Here is a 9542-nt window from a genome sequence, read left to right as displayed (position 1 = left end):
CAGTTCTGGGTGCTGCACTTCAAGAGGGATGTGGACAACGTGGAGAGGGTCCAGAGGAGGGCCACTCACATGATCAGGGGGCAGCAGGGCAGGCCCTACGAGGAGAGGCTACGGGACCTGAGCATGTTCAGCCTCCATAAGAGAAGGCTGAGGGGGGATCTAGTAGTCTGTTACAAACTAGTCAGAGGGGACCAGCAGGCATTGGGGGAGTCCCTGTTCCCCCGAGCACTACCAAGAGTGACTAGAAATAACAGTCACAAGCTGACAGAGGGTAGATTTAGGCTAGATAACAGGAGGCACAACTTCATGGTCAGGGCGGCTAGGATCTGGAACCAACTTCCAAGTGAAGTGGTGCTGGCTCCTACCCTGAGGGTCTTTAAGACAAGGCATGACAATCACCTCTTTCCTATCATGGCAGGGGGTCAGACTTGATCTGCTCAGGTCCCTTCCGACCCTACTAACTATGTAACTATATATGTAAAGTTGTGGCAGGTGAAAGAGTGGAGGTGAGATGGAGCTGGGAAAGAGTTGGCAGGCAAGTCAGACCACAGGAGGGTCACTTGGTGCCAGGGTGGCAGAACCCCAAAGATGCAACATCCCCCTCCCTCCACCAGGCCCTACTCAATAATGACTCCAAGATCCCTTTCTGCCTCTGTGCTTTCCAGGAGGGTACTCCCCAGCTTGTATGTATGGTGTGGATTCCTTCTCCCAAGGTGCAGCAGCCTGCATTTGTCTACATTGAACCCCATCTTATTCTCATCTGCCCACTTTTGTAGTCTGTCTAAATGTAGTTGCAGCCTCTCTCTTCCTTCAAGTGTGCCCACCTCACCCCACATCTTAGTGTCATCAGCAAACTTGGACAATGTGCTTTCAACCCCCTCATCCAAGTCGCTGATGAAGATGTTAAACAGTGAGGGCCTGAGGACTGACCCCTGGGGGCCACACTGCTCACGTCTTGCCAGGTTGAGTATCACCTGTCCACCACTACTCTCTGGGTGCGCCCCATCAGCCAGTTTTTCACCCATCCAACTGTGCAGGCATCAATGCCAGTGTCGCTTAATTTATTAATGTGACTGGGGTGAGAGACAGTGTCAAAGGCCTTAAAGTCTAGAAAGACTACATCCACGGTGACACCATCTTCCATCACCTCTATATACAGTATGCAAACACAAGTCATGACAAAAATATTTTTTGTAATAAAATTAAAATATGTTATAGTAGGTGTTTGACTTTTAATATATGATTTGGTTTTTTTTCTAGTTCCAAGATGGCAACCCTCCCCTCCCAAAAAGAGTACTTTGGAGGGAGGTAAAGGAAGGGGTGGCAAAGGTCAGTGGTTAGGGGCAGGACTTCCAGTTCCAAGATGGCAACCAAGGGATGGGGCCCCTGTCAAGGGGTGAAGCTACCCTTTTGGCTCTTGATAACTCACCAAAACTCATTAAATGGCCCTCCTACTGAAATAATTGCCTGCCCTTGTCTTAGAGAGTGTGAAGGACTATTGTATTTTATCCTTGAATCTGCAGACACCCTCAAACAATAGCTCTGAGAGAAGTCTCTTGTCTTTGTGAGTTACCTCAAACATATAAAGATGTCTATTTTTGAAAATGAGAGAGTAGATATGTTGGTGCTGAGATATCTCACATGATTTTGATTGCAATAGATGAAGATGGAGCTCAGCAAGATTGTTAGTCCCAATTCACATAAAGCTTAAAGGCCAAGTCTATACAAATGACTATTTAGAGTAATTCGATTGAGGACCTCTAAATTTGTAACCATAGAACAGAAAGTGGAATTTACAAAGTCATCTATTACAGGGGTGTTCACCTTCTGGCCTTTGGGCCAAACATGGTCTGCAGAGTCACTGATTGCATCTGGATCATAGGGCTCTACATTTAGTAGCAGAGGAGCAGTGGCCATTAATATGGCCACCTTCCTCACCGTGAAATCCCCAAACTCCAAGTACCACATGGAGGGCTGGGGCTGGGGCTGGGCCACATCCCATCCCTCCTGCAAGGCTGGGTTCGTGCAGTGTGATTTCCCCTTCCTTCCATGGGCTGGATTGGGGCCAGGTCATGCCCCCTATATCCTCTGTGTGGCCAGATAGGAGCCACTGCATGCACCCATTGGACTTGCTGAGGAAAAAGGTTGAGCACCACTGGTCTGTTACATCTTCTTTAAAATGGAGGTGGGCTTGGCCTGCTGCAGAAAACCTGAGTTTGACTGAATAATTAAACAGTTACCCAGCTTTTATCATTTTTACTGAAATATATATGCAAACTGTCTCATTTATTTATTTTCCATATTAACTAATACATTCCTAATTTGCCAGAAACAAATCATTTTATATACAGCTGCCCCTGCCTCTGACAGTGTTTTTTCATGCTGACATTAATGTCCCCTTTAATGTTTCCCTTTAGAGGAAAAACCATTAGTTCAGGCAGCAACATGCCCTCAGCGATTGACTCAAATCAGGGTTCAAGACAGATGGCAAATTCTCCTGCTGCTTCTTTCTCTCTCCTGCAGCTGCCTTTACATAAAACCTTGATTGACTTTAAGCCTGTAAACGCTTTTTTGTTTTGCCATTTCTGGTCAGGCGGCAAGTGAATTCTTATCCCTTGAGGAAGATAACTTAAGGACATAAACTAACTGTCAGTGTCCTTTTAAATGAAAAGTTTCAGCTGATTATGGAAGTTCTACATCTCCCTTTCAGTGTAAACATACACCCTTCATTTGAGCCTTAAACAGGGTGGGAAAAGAGTACAAATCAAGTGGTGTTGTTTGGATTGGTTCCTATTTCCAATCTCATCCCCAGCTGATGACCCACAGAGCAAACATTGCACTGACTTAAAACAATTTCTCAGAACATGCTCATGCACAAATACTGACTGGGGAATTAGTTCTGGGAAATAAGATTTACATTGAAAGGCTGAAAAAACTAGGAGTACTTAGTTTGGAGAAGAGAAGACTGATAGAGGGTTTTACAACACTCTTCAAGTACCTGAAGCATGGTTATATGGAGGATGGAGATAGATTATTCTCTGTGGCTACAGGGGACAGGACAAGGAGCAATGGTCTTAAATTGCAGCAAGAGTAATTTAGGTTGAGTATTATGAAGAACTATCTCACTAAGGGCATTTTTACAACTGCATGCATTTCAGTGCTGGGCGCTTTGAAAAGCACCCAGTGCTGTGATGCATGCAGTTGTATAAGCGGTGAAAAGCACATAGTGCTGCGAAAATGGTGGCAGCATGCTTTTGAACTAAAACACCTTGGAGATACTTTAGTTCAAAAGTGCATCGCCACCATTTTCTGCATGCTGACATGCATTTCACCACTTATACAACTGCACACAGTACAGTGCAGTTCACCTCAGGTCATGTGCAGAGCAGACTTGATTAACCAAGTCTGCTCCAAAGTGGTGGGCACATTGCTGGAAAAAAATTATGTGTATAAATGCCCTATAAGGGCAGAGGTGGATCCAGAGTGTGGTGCTGTGATACAGTTGGAACCCCATCAGATTTCTGTTCCACCTAAACTTTAAAAACAAGTGCCTGGGAGGGGCAGCAGCCTTTCTTTTCAGATAGTGCTGAGAGTCAAATGACTTCATGGCTCATTATTGTCTCCCTGATTCCTGCCAAACTTTCTCCATTTTGTGACCCTCAATCTTTTGTAATGATCTTGATGTTCAATCAAACTATCCTTTCTTCTGCAGTTTTGCTATCTGTTTGCCATTCCTGGTAATGGCTCTTTTCTATTTCACAACTCTGCATAATGCTTTGAGCCCTAGCTAAAAACCTTAACTCAGGTGTGGAAAAATTAATTCAGATTTAGCAATGACTGACAGTGAAATATTGAAGGCACTGTCAAGATGCTCAACAAGGATAATTTGTGTTTTATGAATCTGAATAAGAGACTCACATCTGAAATAGAATGGCTACAGAACTAATGACACAATATTTTTTGACTATTTTGACTATTTTTGCCTTGTTTTTTTTTTTAAATTTATACATAATCTATCATATTAGAGCACCTATACATGTGCCCAATGCCTGCTCTGACATGTGCTAATTAATTGAACTTCATTGTCCCCATTTCAAAATGGCAGTGAGGGCACTTTAACTAAGCTCATCGAACATGCTTTAGTTAAAGCAACCTACCACCATTTTGAAGCAAGGGATGCTGAGTACATGAGATGCTATGGGTACTTTAATTAGAGTGGCTCCCAAGATCTGATCTAATTAAAGCACCCCCCTCGCCAACCCTGGAGCATGTGTAAAGATGCCCTACTATACATTCCAATACTTATATTTGTTTGTGCTTTGACCTGAAATTGAATAATATAATGTTACCCCTCTGGCATATTAGTAAAGCTTCTAATTTCACTTCAACTGGAGAAAAGTATGTGCTGTATGTGCCACACCATGTGTACCCCCCTCATCAAAACCCTAGATCAGCATGCATATGAGAATGACTAAGCACTGGAACCGGCTACCCAGAATGGTTCTAGAATCTCTATCTTTGGATAATTTTAAGAGCAGGTTGGACAAAAAGTTCTCCTGGATGGGTTAACCAGGGACGATCCTACCTTAACTAGATGACCTTCTGAGGTCCCAGCCATCCCTACTGTTCTATAATTTTGTGGTTCTATATTTTCCAGTTTGATTACAATTGGCATAAGACTGGGATACTGATTCTTATGGGATTCTTTAAAAAAGAAACCTTTTTTTTAATCAAGATTTCAGTTTACAAAATATTTAAAACCATTTTTTTGGCTTGTGGGGCTTCCCCCCTTACTCTTCCTTTTATTCATTTATTAATTTTACCACACACAAACACAGAAAAAAAGAACAAAAGGGAGAAGAAAGGATAAGGAGAAACAAAAACAGCATTTTAAAATTTACATTGATAAAAATGAGATTTTGTAAAAAAGAAAAAAGAAAATGTCACAAAAATCCTGTTTTTTTTAAATTTTATCATTGTTAACTAAAAAAATTCTCAAATGCAAATTTCAATCAGCTCCACTAACCACTAATATCCTGCTGGGTAGCAGAGAAGCTGATTGTTCAACCATTATTTTCCAGTTGGCTATATCATTTAATTTTATATATATATATATAAAGGGCTTAGTCTGTCTGTCTGTGTGTCTGTCTGTCCGTAATACTTTTGGGTAACCATGCGTGCACCGTCGAGAGGGCCAGTGGCGATTGGCTACGCGGGTTCTGCCTCCTCAGGCAGGAAGGCGGTTGCAAGCCCCACCGCTCTGGGGACCAAAGTGGAGGCTCTTTTAATTGTTCCTTTCCTGTTTGAAGAGCACATACCTTTTGTCCCACAACAGCAACTTTGTCCTGAAATAAGGTCAACTTGACTAAGCACAATATTATTTTGCCTTTAGGGCAGAAATACACTTAAAGACACTTAAAAAGATTCACCCTCTGTCTGTTCCCCTTACTTTTTCTCACAGGCTCTTTCCCACTTTTGCCTATTCATATTAATCAGACAATCATATACTACTGTTTCTGGAAACATAACCATTCCCACAGCAAAAAATTAGGATAACATTTTTTTATCTGAAAAAAGGGTGGGAAAAGATGTCTTAAGGATAATAAATAGTTGTGGGGAACAAAAATGATGTATATATATAGAAGGTAATGTTCTAAATGCCATTAATAAAAACATGTTATTAACATTCCACAAAGCAGAAGGATTCAAATTGCCTTCCATCCCACCCTGCAAGTATTACCACCTTAGTATGGTGTGTTTTGCTCAAAGAAAAACTGTAAATAGCCCATGCTGCCCTTTGAAAATATATTCACAGTAATTATACTGTTATTATTGTTATTTTGGTTTTTATATATAAGTAGCAATAGGAAAATGTAAGAATATTTTAAGAGTTGTTTTATTTAAAAAATACAGCCAAATTCTGAGAAGGAACTTCTTAAAATGTCTAGATTTTCCACTGCAAAAGGATCATCCAAAGCTATTTAGATATTATGAATACACATGCTCTTTTATAAACTTTTTTATTCTTTCCACTTCTGCTTGGCTTTGGGTATCTTTTCCCACACTTATCCCAGTTACACAGAGCTAGAGCCAGTAGAGAATACTCAGGTGCCTACAAGATAGGTACTACAGAGCCTAACTGATAGGTGCTGGCCCCCAGAATGGACTTTAAAAGCTAGATTTAGGCATGTAGGCTTCCTTAAAAAATCATGGGGGGTGAAATTTAGTTGCGATCTAAAACCTTGCATACTGACTGGAGAGATGTCCAGCTCTAGCTAATTTAACTATGCACAGCACTGAGTCCAGAGTTGACTGAAGCGGCCAAACTGAGTTCTGCAATTAAAAACATTGCAATGACATGGTAATTGCTGCAATCCAGTCTATCTCCTTTCTTGAATAGGGACCCAGGTGGGGGAAGGGAGGCTGGGGCCAGCAGCTGTGCTGGCCTGAGCAGCCCTACTGGAGGTGCTGGGGACCTCCTGGGGCAGCAGAGGTGCTGAGTCACCTGCTCAGAGTTTGGCTGGCCAGACAGAGCATGGGGGGGATGGCTTTTTTTTTTACGCTGGAATCTCCTGGTTTTAAAAAAAAACCCGTGCACTGCAAATTAGCAGCACGGCACATGGGTGCACATGCATTGTGTGCAGTTTGTGGCATCTCAAATGGCTTTCAGGTGCCACAAACCATATGTCTGCACTTATGGGGACATGCCCCCAGTGTGCAGAACCTGGTTATTATACCTTTATCAGGGGTAGCCCAAAACAGAGCCAGGTTCAGTATCTCTTGAACTCTTTCAAAGCTGTTCTATTCAAGTCCATCACATTGTCTAAGCACATTGGCCTCTTTATGGCAAAATCTGTTTGTTTGTTATATTAAATCACGGTGGTCTGAGTTAATGGTAAGTAGAAATAAGTGGAACCAAACCTCCAGCTCTAAGCACCTGCTGAACTGGCCCATTCAAAATCCAGAGCTGGGTCTGTATTGCGCAGCTGGAATGGTATGAAACAAATTGCTAAACATGCAGAGCACAGATGTTTTTCTGCTCTGCACTCCTTCGACTGTGAGGTAGATGTATCAATTCACTGGACAGTTCTAATGCAGCATTATATGCAATCGTCTTGTGAACTGGCCCACCCACAAATGGCAGGGTCAGAATGTATATGACCATATTTATTCAATAATCTCCAGATTGCTTTGTCAGCACTTTTGAATATAATGTAAGAGCAGAGTAAATTTTTCTGTTTACTCCCTTTGAGGTGAGAGAGTGTTCTCAGTCCAGCCTAGAATTATACAAGACAGGAATGGGACAAGATGTGAGAAAGGATCGGCAATGACAAAAGTGTACTTAATTTCTCTTTGCCTTCCTTATAACCTTTGCTTTATCAGGAAAATGATATAAATCCCCCTAAGATCATATCTTAGATGACTGCCAAAATCTTGCCTTAGAGTATTTACACATTGTCCTGTTGTTTCCCCACTACGGTTCTGTATAAATATGGTAATTATTTCCCCCTAGTGCACTGTGCATGCTTATTTGTTAAAGCTTACAATAATATATAAATAAATACAGACTATTAGCTAATAGTCTATACTGCCTGGTAGAAGTTTTACTGGTATATCTTCTGACTTCAAATTGTATTCCTTGTTCTTTCCAGGTCATTTTGAACCTCTTAGCCATATTATCCTCTGCTCTCATAAGGTATATGCAGTCAAGATGAAACGCTAAGAGGCATCCAGCCCAGGATATCCCGGAAGTGGTCACAGAGATTCTGTAGGTAGCACCATTCACTCTGTGTTGAGGTTTTTGCAAGGTGTTGGGGGCAGATCACTGACTTTTGCCTGAAATGCAAATTGGACATCTTGCCCCACATAAGACTTCTGTATAAATAGGACACATCTAAACATGCAATTAATGTGAATGAATATACTCTAGTTCAATTTGAACCAGAGTTAGCTAATCCTGACCTCACCATCTACATGTGCATTTAAGTGCAGTAATTTACTGTGCTGTTGGATAACACTTGTATCTGACAAGACTATCTGGCAGCACAGTAAATTAGTCTAGTCCACCCTAATTGCCACACATGTATAAACAGAGATGATTTACTGTGCAGCAAATTAGTCTGCTCTGCATTAAAGCATCTCATGTAGATGCACCCATAGATGAGGAAATCCTCCCTGATCATTATACTTGCATAAGTCTGGTATAATGAAGTAGTAAATAGTTTTAGTTTTGAATGAACTAAAATGCTTTGGATTAAAATTTGGCCTGCTTTTCAATCCATGTGAATTCAGTGCAGTTCCATGAGTTCTAAGAGAGTGTAGTGCTAGTTTTCCTATCAGTTCATCATTGATACTTATGCAGAATGAAGGCAAAGCACAAAATACTACAAATAAGAATGCTAGCATTTTACACCCATGAGGCAGAGGTGTAGCTGATAACATAAAACGCAGGACAATAGAAATCAGGCCCAATAGCTTAACTAGGTCTATGCTCTCATTTAAATTACCTGTGCTACATATCCATCATTCACCAATTTAGACAGTGAGGGATAACCAAATGCATTAACAAATATTTCTTTCTTTATAAATTTCATTTTAATGGCAGCATTTGTTTCCCAAAGCTTAAATCAGAACTGTACTCAGAGAACTTCCAGCTTAGAAATCCACAGCAGTATAAATCTGAGTATACTGCAAGCTCAACACTGAAAGGCACTGCAAAGGAAAACTGTAATTTAAGTTTTGCATTCTAATTGTCCTTAGGAATCTGTTGGAAAGTTCTGTTTAACAGAAGTAGTCATTACAAAACTAGAATGAAAAGCAACATTGTCTAGTGATATACAGGTAGAAATTAGGACTCCTGACACTCCATGGAACCTTCACAGGCCTGAAGAGCTTTTCACAGGGAAAAGGGACGTATAGATGGGGAAGAGGTAAACTGGCCTATAGGCAGCAGTGAAATAAGACAATATTCATGCATCCTGTCCAAGGAAGGGATCACATGGTCCTGAATATGTGTGGCACCATGTGAAGACTCCTTTCAGGGAGACAGAGTTCTCATGGACATCTGTTGCTGATTGAAGGCTGGCAGCAGGATTCCATTGTAGCCTCTAATTGTCCTTGAAGCTATTCCAACCAAGGAGCTAGAGCAAGGAGCTGCAGACCCCAGCATTAGTATGAAGTTACACAGCCCATGTGCAGGCTACCTTGGTGGCTTGCCTTTAAGAAAAACTCCTTGTGGACTTCTGCCTCGAATGCTGTAAATTAGTGCTGTCAAACAGATGACCCAAAGGCTAGATCCATTTGGACATGGATGCTAATGACAGGGGGGAAAAGAAAGGGCTGTGCTGATGCAGCCTCACTAGCCCTGCAGCCACTTCTTCTGTGGCTGCCTACCTCACCACTTGTATTGCCTCCACTGTGGCAAGCAGCTACTTGGTCTGCAGCTGTTTGTCCCACAATTGCCAGACCCATCACTGTTGCTGGTTGCTCCCCTGGTGCTGCTACCTGCCCCTCCTTGCTTCAGCTGCCAGCTCTGCTACAGA

At 41.8% G+C, this 9542-nt stretch overlaps 1 long non-coding RNA gene across 1 annotated transcript in view; it reads right to left on the bottom strand.

Moving 5' to 3' along the window:
- Positions 1–8040, bottom strand: part of LOC109316055 — a 17002-nt gene extending 8962 nt beyond the window's left edge. Inside the window, exon 1 of the long non-coding RNA XR_002102654.1 lies at positions 7891–8040. This is a non-coding gene — a long non-coding RNA (uncharacterized LOC109316055). The remainder of the gene's footprint in view (positions 1–7890) is intronic.
- Positions 8041–9542: the final 1502 nt, after the last annotated feature.

This window comes from Crocodylus porosus, unplaced genomic scaffold (assembly GCF_001723895.1).
Source record: "Crocodylus porosus isolate Cpor-Errol unplaced genomic scaffold, CroPor_comp1, whole genome shotgun sequence".
In the NCBI taxonomy this organism is placed as follows: Eukaryota; Metazoa; Chordata; order Crocodylia; family Crocodylidae; genus Crocodylus; species Crocodylus porosus.
This window is presented reverse-complemented; position numbering and strand designations above follow the sequence as displayed.